General features: G+C 46.9%; 1 protein-coding gene across 2 annotated transcripts in view; it reads left to right on the top strand.

The window, feature by feature from the left end:
* Positions 1–12,368: 12,368 nt before the first annotated feature.
* Positions 12,369–19,892, top strand: part of LOC141092980 (mucosa-associated lymphoid tissue lymphoma translocation protein 1-like) — a 102,203-nt gene continuing 94,679 nt past the window's right edge. The window contains exon 1 of one of the 2 annotated variants that reach the window (XM_073579365.1): positions 12,369–12,510. The gene's annotated coding sequence lies outside the window, so the exon portion shown is untranslated. Of the gene's footprint in view, positions 12,511–15,925; positions 16,065–19,892 lie in introns of those variants that run through there. The other variant, XM_073579364.1, reaches the window with a different exon arrangement.

The raw sequence follows: 19,892 nt of genomic DNA, 5'->3' as shown, positions 1-19,892 counted from the left end.
TCGCTTTCTTCAGGGCCTGTTGCGCCCCAACGGCATCGTTTTCTTCAGGGCCTGTTGCGCCCCAACGGTATTGCTTTCTTCAGGGCCTGTTGCGCCCCACCTTCATCACTTTCTTCAGGGCCTGTTGAGCCCCATTCCTTCCTGGGGAAGCGAGACTTCAGGACAGCTGCCTCAGCGACCTCAACGCAGCCACGCTCACGAAACCAGCAGTCCCTGGAAGGCTAAGTGGCTTTAGAATTTGAATAAGATTGTTGAGTCCCTGCGTGGACTGTTTGTTTGGTTCACAATTGTATGTTTCTTCAAACAAGCCCAGTGGCTAAAACTAGATAAAAGTTATTTTGCAAACCACCAGTCGTCTAGTGTCTCGTCACTGCATCCTGCAAACCTGTTCAACCCTACACTTGGCGTAGTCGGCAGGATGCAGTCTCCGAGCATAGACGGTGGTGGCGCAGGTCAGGGGGAAGCTGTAGACTCTGTAAATAATGAGGGCCCCCGTACTAGCATTTTATTGGGGGCCATGCTGAACAACCTGCCTAGATTCTCCGGCTCCAATACTATGTTATGGAGCTGGACAGAGCGAATGCGGGTGCTCTTTCTGATGCACCCAATGACCCCTGACCTGGAAGCTGAAGTGGCACTCATGGCCCTAGACGGGGAGGTGTGGAGGTCAGTGATGTTGAAACCTCCGGGGCACCGCAACACTTTTGAAAAGGTGTTGCAGATAGTGGAACAGACCCACGGGGATCCCACTAATGTGGGAGAGTTAAGGACCCGTCTGTTTAGCAGGATGCAGGCAGAGGGGGAGATGATTACTCAGTATATGAATGTGCTCCAAGAATTGCATACGGCTATTGAAAGAAAAGACGGGGTAGGACCTGTTGACATTACCCTACGTGACCTACTGGTGACTGGACTACGAGATCCACTGATAAAACAGGCATTACGGGAACAGATCACAATGAATCCCCAAATAGACTTTTCAGAAGTGGGAAGTCAGGCACGGGTTCGGGAGCAAGAGCAGGGGATGGTGGTCCCCGTGGGGAAGGTCCGAGGTGTGGAGGCCTCCTCGAACACAGTTGAGGAACCTCAGTGGGTGGAGGAGATGAAGCGAGAATTGAAAAATATTAAGAGCGAGTTGGCTGAAGTAAAGAGAAGAACCGAACCGGAGACTGGACGACCCAGTGTTAATCCCGGTCCCTGGGGGTCACGTTCTCCGCGGGGTGGTCAATCTATACCGGCCCGGTGTTATGAGTGTGGAGAACCAGGCCACTTCGCCCGAGAGTGTCCGCGGCGTGGGAGATACCCACCCCAGCGGCCATTAAACTAAAGGGCTCCGGGCGGGGGGAAGTCCTTTCGGAGCAGAAAACCACAACTAGGGGTGGTGGAAGTCCCGAAGATTTGGTAGCAAAGTGTCCGGTAGTTTGGGCAGAAGTAGAGGGCCGGGCCGTCCGGTGTCTGGTGGACACGGGGTCACAAGTAACCACTATGCCCGCAGCGTACTTTCAACGAAACTTTCCGGAGGCAGCAAGGCCTCAGTGGGGGCCCATGATTAGACTAGTAGCCGCTAACCAACTGCCGGTCCCGGTTGCCGGGGTAGTGTGGGTGCAGATGACATTGTGCGGTAAACCCCTCGGCAGCAGAGGGGTGGTGCTGACTCAAGGAGAAGCTGATCAACGACACCCCGTCACCCTAGACATGAATATTTTAAAAGAGTTTGGTAATCTGTTGCTTAATGATCCCACACAAAGGACACTGAAGCAGTGGGGTTCTCGCACAGCTCAGGGACAGGTATTCCAGCAGCTGGTGCGAGGTGCGCGGTTGCATCGGGACTGCCAGGAGGGTGAGGCTCTGGGCAAGGTCATCGCATCAGCGGCACCCCTGCTTGTGCTGTCTCCTGGACAGACAGTGGTGGCCCTGCCAATTCGGGCCCCGATACCTTTGGAGGGCATAGAGGTGCAGGTGGAGCCGTGTCACTCAGAGCACTTACCTCCTGGCATACTGGTGGCCCGTTCCCTCGCTACGGTGCGAAAAGGAACCGTCCTGGTCCGCTGCGTTAACCTTGAAGACCGAGATACCATTCTGAAAGCACGGACTGTACTGGCCAAACTAGTAAAGCCTTTAGAAGAAGTGCTGCCCGCTCCTGCGGTTCAATTACGAGTACACCCCGAGGATCCTTGGGAGGTAACAATACGAACCTTACAGGCCCACGAAGTCTCGACACAAGAGAAGGGCCGAAATATTTTGGAGCAGATGCGGGCTGAGCTTTCTGGACTAACTGCGGCCCAACTTTCACAAGTAAAAGCATTGCTGGGACAGTACCATGAAGTATTTGCTAGCCATGAGGATGACTTTGGGTGTACCACCGCCATCACCCATGAGATCCCCACAGCAGGAGCGGCCCCTATCCGAGAACGATATCGACAGATCCCGCCACAACTCTATCAAGAGGTGAAAACTTTGCTGGTTCAGATGCTGCAAAAAGGGGTGATACGGGAAAGTCAAAGCCCTTGGGCGGCCCCCATCGTGTTGGTCCGGAAGAAAGATGGTACACTACGATTCTGTGTGGATTATCGTAAATTGAATGCTTGCACTATTAAAGACTCATACCCACTGCCCCGCATAGAAGAATCTCTGTCTGCATTGGGCAAAGCAACATATTTTTCGACCCTGGACTTGGCCAGTGGTTACTGGCAGGTGCCCATGTCAGAAGAGGACAGAGCTAAGACGGCGTTCATAATGCCCATGGGACTGTTTGAGTTTAATCGTATGCCATTCGGACTGGCCAACGCCCCCGGGACCTTTCAGCGATTGATGGAGCGATGTTTATGGGATCTCAATTTTGAGGCCACGTTGATCTACCTGGACGACATCATTTTCTATGCCGCCTCCTTCGGGGACCACCTGAAGCGGTTGGGACAGGTACTCAGCCGGCTGCAAAAGTACGGGTTGAAGGTGAAGCCTCAGAAAAGCCACCTATTTTGCTCTCATATTGAGTATCTGGGTCATGTCGTTTCGGCAGAGGGTGTGAGGCCATCCCGGGAGAAGGTTGCTGCTATCCAGGAATGGCCTACCCCCGAGACGGTGAAAGACGTGCGGGCTTTTCTGGGGTTAGCTGGATATTACCGTCGTTTCGTAAAGAATTTTGCATGTCGAGCTCGAGCCCTGCATGACCTGCTGAAGGGGGCTCCCGCTGGGGCCAATGGGCAAAAAATCCAGTGGCAACACCCTCAGGAAGAGGCCTTCCGAGATCTCAAGGCTGCACTCTCGGATGCCCCAGTGTTGGCTTATGCGGATTTCTCTCAGCCGTTCATCCTGCACACTGACGGGAGTCTTCACGGGCTAGGGGCTGTGTTGTCACAGGTTCAGGATGGCCGGGAGAGGGTGATCGCTTATGGAAGCCGTTCACTCCATGACTCCGAGCGTAACCCTGACAATTACAGCTCTTTTAAGCTCGAGCTCCTCGCAGTGGTGTGGGCTATGACGGAGAGATTCGCAGAGTACCTAGCGGGCTCCGAGGTGGTAGTGCGAACTGACAACAACCCACTGGCTCATTTGGAAAACGCCAAGTTGGGGGCTTTGGAGCAGCGATGGGTGGCCCGAATGGTGAAGTACAATTACAAGATTATTTACAAAAGAGGGGCCGAGAATGTTCATGCAGATGCTCTCTCCAGGATTCGACATACAACTCCCGGACAGAATCGAGATGAAGAATTAGAAGGAGAGGAAATACCGTTCGCTCTTACCGCTGCCGTGCTCACCAATGTTGATGCAAAAGTATCTTCTCCAGAGGCCCACAGGGGCATCCTGGAACAATCTCGGGATAAGTGGATACAACAGCAACAAGAAGATGAAGAAGTTGGACTTCTCCGGACATGGGTCGCCGCTGGTCAATTACCCACTGATACTCAACGACAAACTTTGACCCAAGACCTGTCGCTGATGCTGCAACAATGGGAGAGACTGATTATCCGAAAGGGACTACTGTACCGTAAAATCACTTCGCAAACAACCTCAACGACTGTTTGGCAGGTGGTTACGCCCGGAGCTCAACTACACGAACTGGCTCAAGAGGCTCACGAAAAAGGGGCCCACTTTGGAGTCAAAAAGACTTTGCAATGGTTACAACAGAAAGTTTATCACCCATGCTTGTCGGCTGTTGTGGACGAAGTTTGCCGTACCTGCCGCTTATGTGAATTGGCCAAACCGCCTGCTCAGAGGGCCGCAACACAGACGATTGTGACTTCAGCACCCTTTGAGCTCCTGACGGTGGATTATCTGCACATTGGTCCCGCATTCCAGGGATACGAACACTGCCTCGTCATGGTGGATCATTTCACCAAGTTCGCTGTGGTCACCCCTACTCGAGACCAGACCGCCGAGTCAGCCGCCTCCGCAATTTGCAGAAACTTTATACAAGTGTACGGCTGTCCTCAACGTATACATTCCGACCAGGGAGCATGTTTTTTGGAGAAAGTTATGGAGGAACTACATCATCTTTATGGGATTGATAAATCCCGGACCACACCATATCACCCGGAAGGGAATGGGGCTTGTGAGCGATTTAATCGGACATTGATTCAAATGCTACGCACTCTGGAGAGTGACAAGAAAGCTCGTTGGCCTGAATATGTTTCTGAATTAGTATGGGTTTATAATAATTGGGTACATCGAGTTACGGGCTATACTCCTTATTTCCTGCTGTTCGGACGAGAGGGTAAAGGGATCAAGGAGGTAGAGTTGGACCCCGAAGAGCCTCGGCCCTGGACCGGAGTGTCGTCTTGGGTCCGAAATCATCGCCACAGGCTGCAAACTCTTCACCGAATTGTACATACCAAACTTCAAGACTGGGAACACCCAGGGAAGAATACAGCCTCCCCTCCCCATCTCCAAAGCGGGGACCATGTTCTTGTACTAGATCAACGCCCCCAGAATAAACTGGAGTCACGTTGGGAAGAGAGTCCTTATCGGGTACTACGCCGTATCCATCCAGAAGGACCTGTGTACGAAATATGGCCAGAGCAGGATGAAACACTGCCCACCCGCATTGTGCATCGTAATATGTTACGCCCATGTATTTCCACCGACCCGAAGCAACAGGAACTTGTCCCGAAGACATCCGAACCGGAGTCCATATGCTGGGACTCGGACGACGAGGATTTCCATCCAGTTCCCAAGGGCCCTTCACCCAATAATGAGCCAGTTGACACAATTAACCCACCGGCATCATGCAGCCCACCGACGTCCACCACCCCAGAAGATTCCACCCCAGTCGAACTTAGACGCTCCGAGCGGTCAACAGCCGGCAAACCCCCCGAACGGTATGAACAAGACCAGTTCGCATGGCAACGAATATTGACACCTTTACAGGCCAATCTTAATAGACTAACTCCCTCGCCCGAGGACTGGCAAGCTTACAGGGTGGGGGAATGTGGGGAGGAGGACCCCCATATAGTGTTTGGGCCGGAACCAAGGGGACCGCCATCAGAGTTATTGAAGGAATCACATCAGGGGGATTACAAAGGGAGACATGCGACTGAGGTTGTCAGGGCAACAGGGGGCGGGGCTAGGGTAAAAGGAGCAGGGGACGCGCTGAAGTGGCAGTTGGGGAAGAGAGCGAGTGAAGGCAGGATGCAGGGTGACTTGCAGGGGCACCGAGAGGAGCCTGCAAGGAAAAAGCTGGACATTTACCGACAAGAGAGACGTGAGAGACTGTTCCCAGAGACTGCTCCCCGCTCCCGTTCTGAGAGAAGCATCCCCGCTACCCCCGCCTTGGTGAGAGAGGAACTTTACCTCAGGTTGTGGCCGTGAGTACCCGAAACCAGGTCACAGAGGCCTGGGCACTTCCCCCCAGCCTTCCCCCATCACGCCGACCCGGCCGTCACCGGCCTGAAGATACGCCACCTCGTCACAGGCGAGATAAAAGGCTCGCTACCCTGGCTTTGGGAGAGACTCCTTGATAAAGGACAGCTACAGGTCATCTGGGGAACTGCGTCATCACCGCGCGCCACCTCCATCATTTTCTTCAGGGCCTGTTGCGCCCCAACGGCATCGCTTTCTTCAGGGCCTGTTGCGCCCCAGCGGCAGCGCTTTCTTCAGGGCCTGTTGCGCCCCAGCGGCAGCATTTCCTTCAGGGCCTGTTGCGCCCCAGCGGCAGTGCTTTCTTCAGGGCCTGTTGCGCCCCAACGGCCTCGCTTTCTTCAGGGCCTGTTGCGCCCCAACGGCATCGTTTTCTTCAGGGCCTGTTGCGCCCCAACAGCATTGCTTTCTTCAGGGCCTGTTGCGCCCCACCTTCATCACTTTCTTCAGGGCCTGTTGAGCCCCATTCCTTCCTGGGGAAGCGAGACTTCAGGACAGCTGCCTCAGCGACCTCAACGCAGCCACGCTCACGAAACCAGCAGTTCCTGGAAGGCTAAGTGGCTTTAAAATTTGAATAAGATTGTTGAGTCCCTGCGTGGACTGTTTGTTTGGTTCACAATTGTATGTTTCTTCAAACAAGCCCAGTGGCTAAAACTAGATAAAAGTTATTTTGCAAACCACCAGTCATCTAGTGTCTCGTCACTGCATCCTGCGAACCTGTTCAACCCTACAGTAGCAGAGACCAGCGGTGGAAGTCGTGTCTACACAACCAAGGCTGCTACTACAAGCCTCCTCGCTGACTGAAATCAGCTCTGCGCCCTTGCATACCAGCTGTAATTCACATAGCCTCCCTAATAAATCCAAAAGACCAATGAGCATTCCTTATACGGGTCTTAACCCTTTAGATATCTCTTGTCGATCCCATTCTGGTTCTATTTCTCTCTGGAGAACGTTACTGATGAAGATCCATGTTTAGGATCGAAACGTTTAACGTACTATTATCTGGGATGAAATAAAAAATAATTTTCTCTTTGAAATTCAAGATGACTGCCAGGTTCTTCCTTATATTGTTATGGTTTGGGAACCTACCTGGGCACCAATAATATAGCTGTGCACACGTTTATTCCGTATAAACTAGTGGGAGTGGTGGCCTCTGGAGCAGTCTTCCGGCGTGCTGCTTGACTAGGCAGCATGGTGGATGCTGCTAGCTGCAGGGGTGCTGAACTTAGGAGCATGGTGGATGCTGCTAGCTGCAGGGGTGCTGAACTTGCGAGCGTGGTGGAGGCTGCTGGCTGCTGGGGTGATGAAGTCGGCAGCGTGGTGGATCTGTGAACTGGAGGCAGTGGTGGTGGAGGATAGTTCGGTGCTGTGGGAGTTGTAAAGTATATGTTCGGCTGCTGGTAATATCCTTCAGCCTGTGGATTGTAGCTTTGGAACTGCTGCTGCAATGCATGGCTGTAAGCAGGCTGGCAGGCTTGCGTGACGTTCATCTGGAAATGAGTCGTAAGGTTTTCCAACACATCCCGCTTCATTGCAGAAAAAAAATGTCACGCCGGTCTCTCAAGGTCGGCTTCCAGACGGTCAAGGCGTTTGTTGACATCCTGTATAAGGGTGTTAACATGGGTGAACCCACTCTTCAGTCTATCACCAAGCACCTTAATCCCATCCTATAAGACCGAGCTTAAGTGCATAAACTCGGGCATGAGTGGCCTCTCCCAAGCCCTCTGCCGCTGACGAGAAGACCCAACAAAAGCAGCGGCATAGGGCTGGGAGAGGGGAAAATCTGATGGACCAGCGGCTGCCTGTTCCCCAGCCTGTGAGGCCTGACAGATTGCTGGGACTGCGTCTGTTCATTGGCTGGTCGATGAGGGGCCACTTCAACACAGGATGATCCAGGTTGTGTTGTGCTGCACCAGGTTCTGTGGTGAAAATAAAAGAAAAACATTAGTTAAAAAAAAGGTTTAATAATAGTAAGACAGCACAAAAGATACTCACGTTCACTGAGCAGGCGCAGGCCTCAGAAAAGCAAGGTTACGGTGGTAATTGTATTTTCTTATCTTTTGAGCAGCACCACTTTTAACCTGGATCTCCCATCTCATGTCCTTGTTGGAGCGATCCTTGATCGAGCACATACGGAGTCTTATTCTCTTCACTGTGATGGGGGAAAAAAGGAAAAAATTAATTGTAAAACAATGCACCTACATTTACAGTTTCACTGGCACGTCAGACCACATTGCAATACTTACCAAAATCATTTCTGGTATGTGGCGTGGCACGGTCCCATTCATGCAACAGCGATCTGGCCACTTCTTCCCAGAGTCGTCGAATCACTACAATATCGGAGTGCTGACGATCACGGGTGTCCCACAACGGTACTCGCTCTTGCACAAGGTTAATTAGTTGATCGTTGTCAATTTCCAGTTTGGCGTCTTCCCATTGTGGAACCTATAGATAAAATAAAACAAAAGAATTTTAAGTAAAACTGAAAACAAATTCAATTACAACTCTGATGAAAAGAATACTTCCCCAACGTCTTTCCTCCTGAGACACATGAGCCCGACGACCCTGAGAAGAATCATTTCCACTCGACTGCTCCTGCTCTTCATCAGTGGAAGGTACCTGTAAAGAAATTACATGATTTAACACAGGTATTGCAAGTCAATACATACCAATCAATATAGCAAATGTGATTACATAATCGGTGTCATGTCCACCCTGGGAAGCAGTCAGTTCTTCACTTGAGGACATGGTTGAAGAGCAGGCAGCAGTCAAGTGAAACACTGCAGAAAAAAAAAGATACCAAAAATTAAACTTGTTAAGAGCCAAACACAATGTAGAAAAAAAAATGGACACCAATACTTACATTACAGGCAGTAGTCCAACAGCACAGCAGTCAGCACAGGACAGGGCCAGACGGCAGCACCAGGACAGACAGAAGCACCAGGAGACAACCAGTCTAAAAGGAACAGAAAAAAAAATTAGTACAAAGTACAGACTGCAGTGACAAGGACAGCCGTTTGCAAAGGTTCTATACTTACATAGCCAGTGTTGTTGTCAAATCCAGAGTCTTGAAAGTAATGGTCTTGCAGTTTCCACACTTCCTTTTATACAGCTTTGTTTTAGGGGTGGATGAAACCATTTCCTGGACCTTCTCATTCTGATGTACGCATGCATATCAAACGCATGTGTATGCATGTCCTTGCGTACCAACGCATTCCCATTAATAGTAATGCGCATGATTGACACCTCAAAAAATGCAACATGTTGCGTTCGCTGGACCCGGGCGCACACCGCGAAATGACGCATGCATACACATCTGCATGCAAACTGATGCAAACACATGTCCCTGCGTACACAATGTTAAAGGTAGGTACGCAAGACGCATGCTGATCTATGCGGATCAAACACTGCGCTGCGCACATATACGCAAATGAGAAACCAGCCTTAATTGGGGAGAGTCACAGACTGAATAATTTATAATATTGGGAATCAGAGATTATAGTTAATTGAGGGAACAGTGCTGCTTATCACTTTATATTTTTAATGGTTACTTACATAACTGTATTCAGGGGGGAGACACATGTATGTATACAAGGACCAACGCTCAGTAGGAGAATGCCTACGTCCAGACCATCAAAAATTGGTCCCTAGATACATTGACAGATGTTCTGTTATCACCATAGAAATCGATGGAATTCCTTTTTCAGCTTAACTTGACACAGTCTGACAAGTGTCACCACTATCCAAGGCTCCTATTATGCACAATACTGGAATCCTGACCTGTTAATGCACCTTTCAGAAGCCTCGAATAATGTTATTGCCAACAACGTACAAGCTGTTCCCCAGCAAGATTATTGGGAAAATAGAGTAAAAATTGGCCAAAGCAAAACCCCTGATAGTTGGAGATTGAGTCTTTCTTAAAAAGAATCATCGAACCAGCAAGCTAGATGATAAGTGGGAGACTTGCCTATATATCATTTGAGCTATCGCACTACCAAGGGCCGGTTTTAGACAAAGTGGGGCCCCAAATGCTCACATATTGCACCATCACACAGAAACATTTCTGTTGCATTTACATGCACTGAGTTCAGGTCGTTAAACGAGAGCTATCTACAATATTGAAGACGTTTGGCCCTTGTTTCCCGGCCTCTTTACACCAGCTGAGGAAGAATGATGAGGACAGATAGTCCTCGATACAGTATAATTCAGGTCCCATATATTACATACAGTATAATGCACTGACCACGGTCCTTGATAGATTATACTGCAGCCCCCTCAAAATATAATGCAGCCCTGTCAAGATTATACTGCAGCACCTCTCAGAGTATACTGAAGCCCCCATGAGCGTATACTGCAGCCCCCTTCAGAGTACAATGCAGCCCCCCTCAAAACATAATGCAGCCCTCCTCACAGAGCATAATGCAGCCCCTTCAGAGCATAATTTAGCCCCCTCAGAGTATAATTCAGCCCTGTCAAGATTATACTGCAGCACCCCTCAGAGTATACTGCAGCCCCCATGAGCGTATACTGCAGCCCCCTTCAGAGTACAATGCAGCCCCCCTCAAAACATAATGCAGCCCTCCTCATAGAGCATAATGCAGCCCCTTCAGAGCATAATTCAGCCCCCTCAGAGTATAATGCAGCCCTCTCATTGATTATAATGCAGAGTATAATGTAGCCCCCTTCTGAGTATAATGCATCCCCCTCAGAGTATAATACAGCTCCACACACAGTATAATGCGGCCTCCCCAGAAAATAATGCAGCCTCCTCAGAGTATAATGCAGCCCCGCTCAGATTATAATGGAGCTCCCCTCACACAGTATAATTCAGCCACCCACAAACACACACACAGTATAATGCAGCCCCCACACACAGTTTAATGAAGCTCACACACACAGTATAATGCAGCCCCCCACACATAGTATAATGCAGCCACCACACACACACACAGTATGATGTTGCCTCCTACACAGTATAATGCAGCCCTCCACACACAGTATAATGCAGCCCACCCCCACACACAGTATAATGCATTCCCTACACACACGCAGTGTAATGTACCCCTCACACAGTATAATGCAGCCCACACACACACTACTTACCTCTCCTCCTTGTACACATACACACACTATAAAGCATACACACACAATACTTACCTCGCCTCCTCGTTCCCCCGCTGCTCTGGCTTCTGCAGAGCCTCACATCAGCTCCACTGCTGGCACACGCTGAGTCAGAGGCAGAGGGGAAGTGATGGAAGAGGGAGTGTCATCTGATGCTCTCTCCTCCATCACTGCTTTCAACTCTATCGGCATCTATAATGCCGATAAGTTGAATGCGTGATGCAGGGGGGAGCGGCGCCAGGCCCCTCTTACGGCCCCATAGCGGCACGCCATCGACTGGTGGCCCTAGGAGGAGCGGAGTCCCTAGGCAGCTGCCTGATCTGCCTACCACTAATGCTGGACCTGCCTCTACCTGGTGAAGAAATCTACAAAATCTCTAAAGAGAATTAAGAGACAACCAAGGTGGTATACCACAGCCAGTTCAAGCTTTGCCTGACAGATGATATCTGAGATCCCTCAAGAGATGACGGTGGAGATGACATCGCCAAACATCCACAAGATGACTTCAGAGCTGATCCCAGGAAGAATCCTGCAGAGAATGCCGTTCCAGATGAGGTACCCCTTGACAAATGGGTACCTCCTGAGATGTTTGTCTCTGCCACTAGGAGGTTGATGGGAGTTAATAAAGCAGAGAGACTTTCTATATATGACCATAAAGTCACATGATTAAACCACATGACAGGATGCTGGGCCTAGGAGTGAAGGGCAGGAGACATTTTGTGTAAGTCTTCCTGGACAGGCTGAAAGAGCACATAGAGGAGCTGCAGTAGTTCCTATGTATGAGGAACCACAGCTTCACCTGCAGCAGTAGTGTGATATGGATTGTGTAAGCAAGCAGAAAGTGAAGCTCAGGAATCACTGCTCCTGATATATATCTGCATTACTATATGGAGAAGTAACTGTGATTGCTGCATAAGAATTGAGTCTGTGTTCATGCATCATTAATTTGGGTGTACCGGTGAATTCTGGCAACAAGTAAATGTTATCAACTGCCCATAAGGTCTCTCTGTTTTCTGGACTATTTGGAGTGCACCACATTACACCATGCTACTAGGAAGCAGATATTAATTAAGTGCACCCTGGCATCACAAACTTTCTTTTCTTTTTGTCACTGCGATGGCGGAGTGGAACTTCTGCACACCAAATAGTACATGGTATTGCAGTTGTATAGTGAAGCTACATAAATATGAGAATGTTCTGGCAGATATAACTGAATGAATGAATTAGCAAAAAATAAATCCACAGGTCCAAACTGGAGAGGAGCAGGACGCACAGATGACTTAGCACCAGCCCTGGCTAATCAAAAGCCAAGCCAGGGATGCCAAAGGCAAGAAATTTGCAGTCTCTCATCTAGCTGCCAGATACCAGTGACCTGGACGCTGGACCAGAGACCAGTGAATCAATCCTCTCACCTCCCAGATACAGCGGACAGGCCTGGATTTTGGTATTTGCACTGCAGTCTCAGGCATCTGAATGTCCCTTCACTATCACCGCCCCTCTGACATCTCCTCCTGCCAAGGTGGAAAGAAATAGGTTTGTCCAGGGATATGGTCAACATTTGCTGTGGCATGCTTAGCGCGGCGTATGATTTAGCACTATTTCTGCTTTTCAAAGGTTGGAAGGGATAACACTAGTAGTGTGGTGGTGCATACAGATGACACGTGTTACTCAGTATACCATGTATCATATTTATTGATAATTATACACCTTTCAGAAGGGAAATACCTTTATAAATAAGAAGTCCTTTGTTTATCATTGGCCACATAGAAGTCTGTTTGTAGATAAAGAGTACTAATCCTTTGGCTATGTGTTATTTGAGAACCTTTTTGTGCTGCATGAAAAACGAGAAGAGCAATTTAGGTCAGTAAAGAAAAGGAAACCTACGTTTTGCCTTTTATATTGTAATAAACAGCTGCCCAATAAAAGAAAGGTGATAGGTGATTGTGCATGGCAGAGACACATTTCTGCCATTTCTTCTGGTGAGAGAAAAAGGAAGCGACAGTGAGACAGGAAGTCTTCTTTCCCCAGAGTAAAACGCCTTTCACACAGATAGACTCCGATTTCTAAAAGGGGAACCACAGAGACTAAATCCATGCAGTAAAATGCAGAATAAAATTACTACAGGGATACAAGGGATCTGTTTGCTTATCAATCGGCATTCACTCTTACATCATAAGTAAGGAAAAACACTAAATTCCCCATAAAGTTCAGGAAACCTATGGAAATGTAAGGGTGTGTGCACACGCTACGGATTCTGCTGCGGATCCGCAGTGGATTTGGCCCTGCGGATCCGCTGCAGATTCTCCTGCGTTGTACAGTACCATTAAAGTCTATCTAAAATGACAAACGCTGTGCACATGCTGCGGAACAATCCGCAGCATAAAAGCTGCGGGTTCATTTCCGCAGCATGTCAATTCTTTTTGTGGATTCCGCAGCGTTTTACACCTCTTCCATTATAGGAGTCCGCAAGTGTATAAAAGCAGGCGAAATCTGCAGAAAAAAATCTGCACTAAATCCGCAGGTAAAACGCAGGTCATTTTACCTGCGGATTTAGCAAAATCCGGGCAGAAAAATCTGCAATGTGTGCACATACCCTTAAGTTTAGCTAAGTTTGTCATTAAAAAAAATTGCTATTTAAACTAAGCCCCAATAAAAACAATACTTTTGTTGTAGTAAATGTCTTTACCATTGTTGTGCCAAAGAAAAAAAACATTCCATTTGATTTGCAAATTGGGTGCTTGGTGCACCTTTGGTGTGGCCAAGAGAATTTGGGCACCATTCTGCCACCACAATATGCATAAATGGCCTCTTCGCTCTATACTGATTGACACTTCATGAAAAAAAATGCTCTGGCATGTGTGCTCACAGCGTCACAACTAGTGCCAGCGTGTATGCTCACAGGAATATCTGCAGGTGCTGCTGGGTCCTCTGGTGCAGGCTAATGTGAGGAGGATTGGGTGGATGATTGCATGGATGCAGCATAGAGGACAGCGGTCTGTAAGCACAAACACCAGCTTCTGCTTTCAGGCTATGTTCGCATGTTGAGTTTTTGCAGCGTTTTTTTTCTGCACCACAAACTAGAGTACGGTACCTGTGTTTTTGTCAAGTTTTTACACGTGCATTTTAATTGCATTTTTTACCTATTCATTTTAATGGGTGAAACACTGATAGAATTGACATGCTATATCCTGGGAAAAATGTACATTGAAAAAAATGCAGCGTGCGCGTGAGATTTCAGAAATATCATTGCTTATGCTGCTACTGTAAAACATTGCAAATTTTACTGTAAGGAGAAAATGAGCCACTCACCGCTGTGTGTTAAATTAAGCTTTATTTGTGGTTCCAAGCAGAGATTGTGGCGACAATGTGGTGAGTGCCCCAATTTCTCCTTACATTACTATTGGACTATTTTCTGGTGAACACCATCCAGATGGCTAATTAGCTGAATCTAGTCAGGCCATCATTAGGCCAGGATCACATTAGCGTATCGCATGTGATCCGAGTGTCAGTGCTCTGTGCTCAGATCCTCTCGCATGTGAGAATCGGATCACAGGTGATGAGAAGGAGAGACTAATTTCTCCACTGCCTGTCTCAGCGTATATCAGACTGCACTTGGATGACATCTGAGTGCAGTCCGATGTTTTGCACGCATCGATAGACTTGAATTGGAGTGACTATGGGCTCAGTTTAAGGCTGGGATCACAGCGTAGGTTCTCACATGTGAGAGAATTGGACTGATCATGCGAATGACACTCAGCTCAAACTCTATCCGAATTTGATCCGTGTTTCAGTGCTCTGAGCTCCGATCCTCTGGCATGAGAGAATCACAGCAAAGGTGTGGAGGAGACGGAGAAAGTAACTTCTCCATGTCCTCCACTGCCAGCGTCCGCGATGATCGGAGTGCAGTCCAATGTTTCACAACCGATAAACCATCACATGCGGTAGTGTGAGTGAGCCCTAAATAGTGATTTCGGAATGAAGCCCAATACCAAAACAGGATAAAGAAAGAGAATACCAGACAAGAAATATATATAATAATATTTATTCAAATTAGTATATAGGTATAATGGAAAGATGACATAAAAATTAATAACTAAAAACCAGTATGTGCACAATACAGGATAAACCATGAAAATATATGGTACTAAATAGATATATACTGTATTATAGCCCACAAAGCTAATACACATTGGTATAAAAACACCTCTGGACAATTAAATCATTTGCTGTCTACAAATATCTAAAGGGCTGTCACATTGTAGAAGGATCATCTTTATTCTCATTTGCACAAGGAAAGACTAGAAGCAATGGGATGAAACTGAATGGGAGGAGACACAGATTAGATATTAGAAAAAACTTTTTGACAGAGTGATCAATGAGTGGAACAGGCTGCCACGAGAAATGGTGAGTTCTCCTTCAATAGAAGTCTTCAAACAGAGACTGGACAGACATCTGACTAGGATGATTTAGCAAATCCTGATTTGAGCAGGGGGTTGGACCACATGGCCCAGGAGGTCCTTTCCAACTCTACGATTCTATGATTCTATGCCAGAATATAAAGTGCAAAAACTATTAAATATGTAAACATTCCATGTGCAAAAAATAGCAATTGAAAGAAATCTATTATATATAAAAAGTTAAAGTGCCAAGTGCAAAATCACAAAGTATATCATAAGGTGTCTTTAAATTATTGGGATCATAGAAGTCCCATAGATAAAAAGTGCAAAGAGAGATATAAAAGAGGATATACTGTAATATAGCAAAATACCTTAGGGGGTTAAAGTCCTGAGTGCACACAAAAAGACAATAGCATAAGCATGTGTGGCTGCATAAGTGGCGTGTAACATTATATACTGTATAGTGTGTGATGTCGTGGCTGCTGCTCCACATACAGGTGCCATAATGTCACATTCTACTACGCTTCTGCAGGGACTTCACGCGGTGTCACATGCCTGTTTCTTCTCTCGTTTCACTTTCGCCTCCTTTTTCATTGGCTGCGTCTGCTGCTTATTTTTCCTAATAAGCAACCAGACAAGGAAGTATCGTGCTGGAAGTGTCACCATGAGCTGCCTGCTGGAACCTTCTGAGTGAGTACAGTGATCTTTTGTCAAATCTCCTCTCGCACCTATTGGTCTGAAGTCAGGGACAAAGAGGACAATGAAAGGTCAGGTAACAGGTGGGTGAGGTCAAGCGCAAGGGCTGAAGCTGAGTCCCCATTAATAGCAGTTACTACCCTGCCCTATAAATATGTGATATCTGGCTGCGTAAAGGAAACGTTAATAACCTGTGAAAAACGTAAATCAGAGGGACTATAGGCAAAGTGGACGGCTGTGTCCAGATGTGAGCACCAGGCTCCACCACTGGATACAAGGAACTGATCAAAGTGCAGGAAGGTAGTAGAGCAGTCAGCGGGAGTGTCACTAAGACGAGTCTGGGGTTTAAGGCTGCGTTAGTTATTGCTACAGTCTAATGTCAGTGTGTGTACCTGTGTGGTACAGAGGGTATGGGTGGCAGAGGTGCAATATACTTTACATTGGGCAGTAATGAATAACAAAGTGATGTACATTGTAGCTTAACAGCGTTCAAAAGCTACATTTTCTCATGTGAGTGAAGTTAACCCCAATATCCATCTCCATGTCATACGTACACAATTGCAATAAGCCAAGATATAATGGTCTCAAGGAGTCTTCTTTACGTAGAGATGCTTAGGCTCTATTTGATTATGCACCTGTGTCTGGGCCTGTTTCACCCTTCATCCATGGTTGCTGGTCTGGCAGTGTGGAGACCAGATCTGAAATGTTTTGTCCGTACCTGGTTAGCCTTTATCTGCGCTTGCCCTTCTGGCGCCATGGGAGTGATTCAGAAATGCTTCAGGTACGTTTACATGTAACATAGTCTTGCTTTTAATACATTTAGGAGGCCATAATGATACAGCGTATATAAAAAACGTAGAGTAGGACTGCCCCATATGAGAATGCCTTGGCGTGGCGGGGTGGCTCAAAGAATTGATCAATTGTTTGCTAAATGTCTTATTTTAAAGTACAGTTAGAAATCAATATGTGCATGTGCACTTTATGTATTGCGGTCTCACCATAGGCAGCGCTGGCTTCTTGGCTTTTTTATTTGTTTTATATGCACACATTTTTTGTTTATGCAATGAAATAGTCATTTTTATCATGAAATAACAAAATAAGTGTTTTTATCATTGAATACACCCAGGAACAGTATAAAAACCTCAGCTATCATGATTTTAGCTTTATCTTTTTCATACCAAAATGAATAGTTATTATAAGCATAAATCAGATGCCCCCTGGGGTGCCCGCTACATGGTTCTTCTACGTATATTATTACTATTTATTTCTAAAGGCCCAACTAGCTTTGTTTTGTAATCTGAGGGCAGTATAATATAGGGGCAGGGAGCCTGATTCCAAGTATTATTATTATTTATTTTTAGAGCACCATTGATTCCATGGTGCTGCACATGGGAATGAGTTACATGCAAAACACAAAGATAAAATTTGGGGAACAAACTAACAATGATCCAGACTGGTACAGGAAGGAGAGGGCCCTGCCCTTGCAGGCCACCAGTCTGTTTACTGCAGTTTCAATACAATTAGTATTTTATGAGCAGGAGATTATTAATCGAGGACTTGGTCTCACGTGCAGGCCAGTCAGGCTAATTTTTGTAATATTGCATTGCCACTGAATGGGAAGTTTTATGACAATGCTCAGTGTACACAGAAAGCTGCCAATCAGGGGTGTGGGCGAGGTGATATACAGCTCAGCATTCTGACCACTGCTACATCTACAGCAGAGAAATCAGGGATTCTATCCAAACTGTAACTAGCAGTCCAGTAAGACGTACAGTGCCAGAATCAGGCTCTCTGACCCCTACATTATGCTGCTCTTGGATTACATATCAAAAACCTACTGACAGTCTCCCTTTAATGCCGGGGTCACACTTTTGAGTGCAAACTCACAAGAGTCTCTCGCATCAGTAGCCAGCACTGCCGCCAGCACTCAGGACCGGAGTGTGCGGCTGCATGTCTTTCTATGCAACTGACCGCTCTGGTCCGAACCGCTGATGGCAGTGCCGGGCACTGAGGTGAGAGACTTGCGCAATTTTCTCGCATTGCACTCGCAAGTGTGACCTCAGCCTAAAGGGACAAGTCTGCACTCACTCTTTGTGACTGAAATTTGTGACTCTTCGCAGTGCAAGCACTGTGTGTGCTGCGAAGATTCACAAGTCTGCAGTCCTATAGAGTGACCGATGAATCGGCTGCCTCATCACATGGTTAGAAAAGTTGAAGAACCATTCACAAGACCCGGTCTAGGATCCTCTTTGGTAATCCGTGGCCATTGGACAGGAGCCCTGAGAACCGCTTGTTACCTGATTGCATCCATATGCTCTTATTTCGATTAGCTGGCCTAACACAATGTCATTGATGTGACATGACGCACATGTGACTTCGCAACACGGGGGCTATTCAAAAGAAGATCTGTAGACACTGACATGGCCACTGGGCCCTATCCTGCGAATCCACTCACACCATCTCTCCAAATATTCATACAAAATTTACAAAATGGACGAATGAAGTTTGTTTTTTTTTCACACCACATTGACGGTATGCAGCTGAGATCTTTTTTTTATTTTCAGTTATGCAGTATGCATAGAGTTGTATTTATCTGCCGTTGGCTTTACTAAAAAAAAAAAGTAGATTGTACAATATGTCAATTGCCATATGTAATAACAAAGTATCTCGTGTTATTCTATAAACCAGAGACGGGTAACCTGACATAATCCTGTCTGACATGTGATACAAGACGCTGCTTTGGTATGTGCTAGACCCTAGAAATGTAATACGTCACAATGAAAAGAAGCTGCAGCTGAATTTATCATGGGAGCCCAGCCATTCACAAAAAATGACAGAAGGGATTTCCCCATAACACCTACTTACTTTCTAAGGCTGGAAATTCCCTTTTCTGCTAACTTATTTTATAAAACCTATCATAAAGCTCAGTGTGATACAGCTTCAGGGATTGTGCCTGTCATATCCAGAGATGACTGCAGATTTCTGATGATTCAGTTATTGGGACCATTGGATATGCCCACACACAGCAGTTCATGGTCCTAGAAATGGCCTGAGTTTACATAAAACACAGCAGATGGTCAAATTGCAGACAGGATTATAGCTATATACTGTAAGTGCAGTCCTATGTGAGTAGATGCTCATCTAATTACAACTCTGCAAGAAATTAGGCTGTTTATTCACTCTACAATAGAGACGCTGAAGTGTTGGCAGCGGATTATTCAGGATACTCTCAAAGCGTGTGACAACAGAGCTTCTTTATTCAGGAACAATATATGATAAGCTTAATAGGTCAGGAGTAAATCATTTGTGTGTCTCTATCTGTGCAGCATCTACTGCAGGCTGCTTCTCTCATACACAGACACGGGAAAACAGGAAATACAGTCATATGCTCTCCCTGTGTGAGCCTCTGGGAGTTTTCTTTTTGTTCTAACTTTATGAACAGCATACAAACTTATCAACTAAACACACTTAGACAGGAAAGGAGTTGTTGCACCAAACATATTCCAACATAAAGGGAATCTGCTGACGTCTGGTTGGAACAGAAGAGCACAAAAGGGCAATACCACAAGAGAAAGTGTGAGTAGTGGTAGTGCTCACCTGGGGTGGTTGTGTAAGGACACAACACCTATAATAGCCTTAGGATGCATGGCTGCAGCCCTGTGGCTGATGGAAAATATATTCTTTTCACTTTAATGCAGAAATCATGACTTCGTAGTGTATGACTATACGGTCTTCTATACATAGCCCACTGAAACCCCCCACTTAACTATAAATAAAAAAACACCACACTGCGTGACATTGGATATAATGGCCGCAGCAGCC

The sequence above is a fragment of the Dendrobates tinctorius genome, unplaced genomic scaffold (assembly GCF_039654945.1).
Source record: "Dendrobates tinctorius isolate UK_male_01 unplaced genomic scaffold, ASM3965494v1 ptg000062l, whole genome shotgun sequence".
Classification (NCBI taxonomy): Eukaryota; Metazoa; Chordata; class Amphibia; order Anura; family Dendrobatidae; genus Dendrobates; species Dendrobates tinctorius.
The sequence above is the reverse complement of the archived record's forward strand: the minus strand, read 5'-3'. Positions and strand labels throughout refer to the sequence as shown.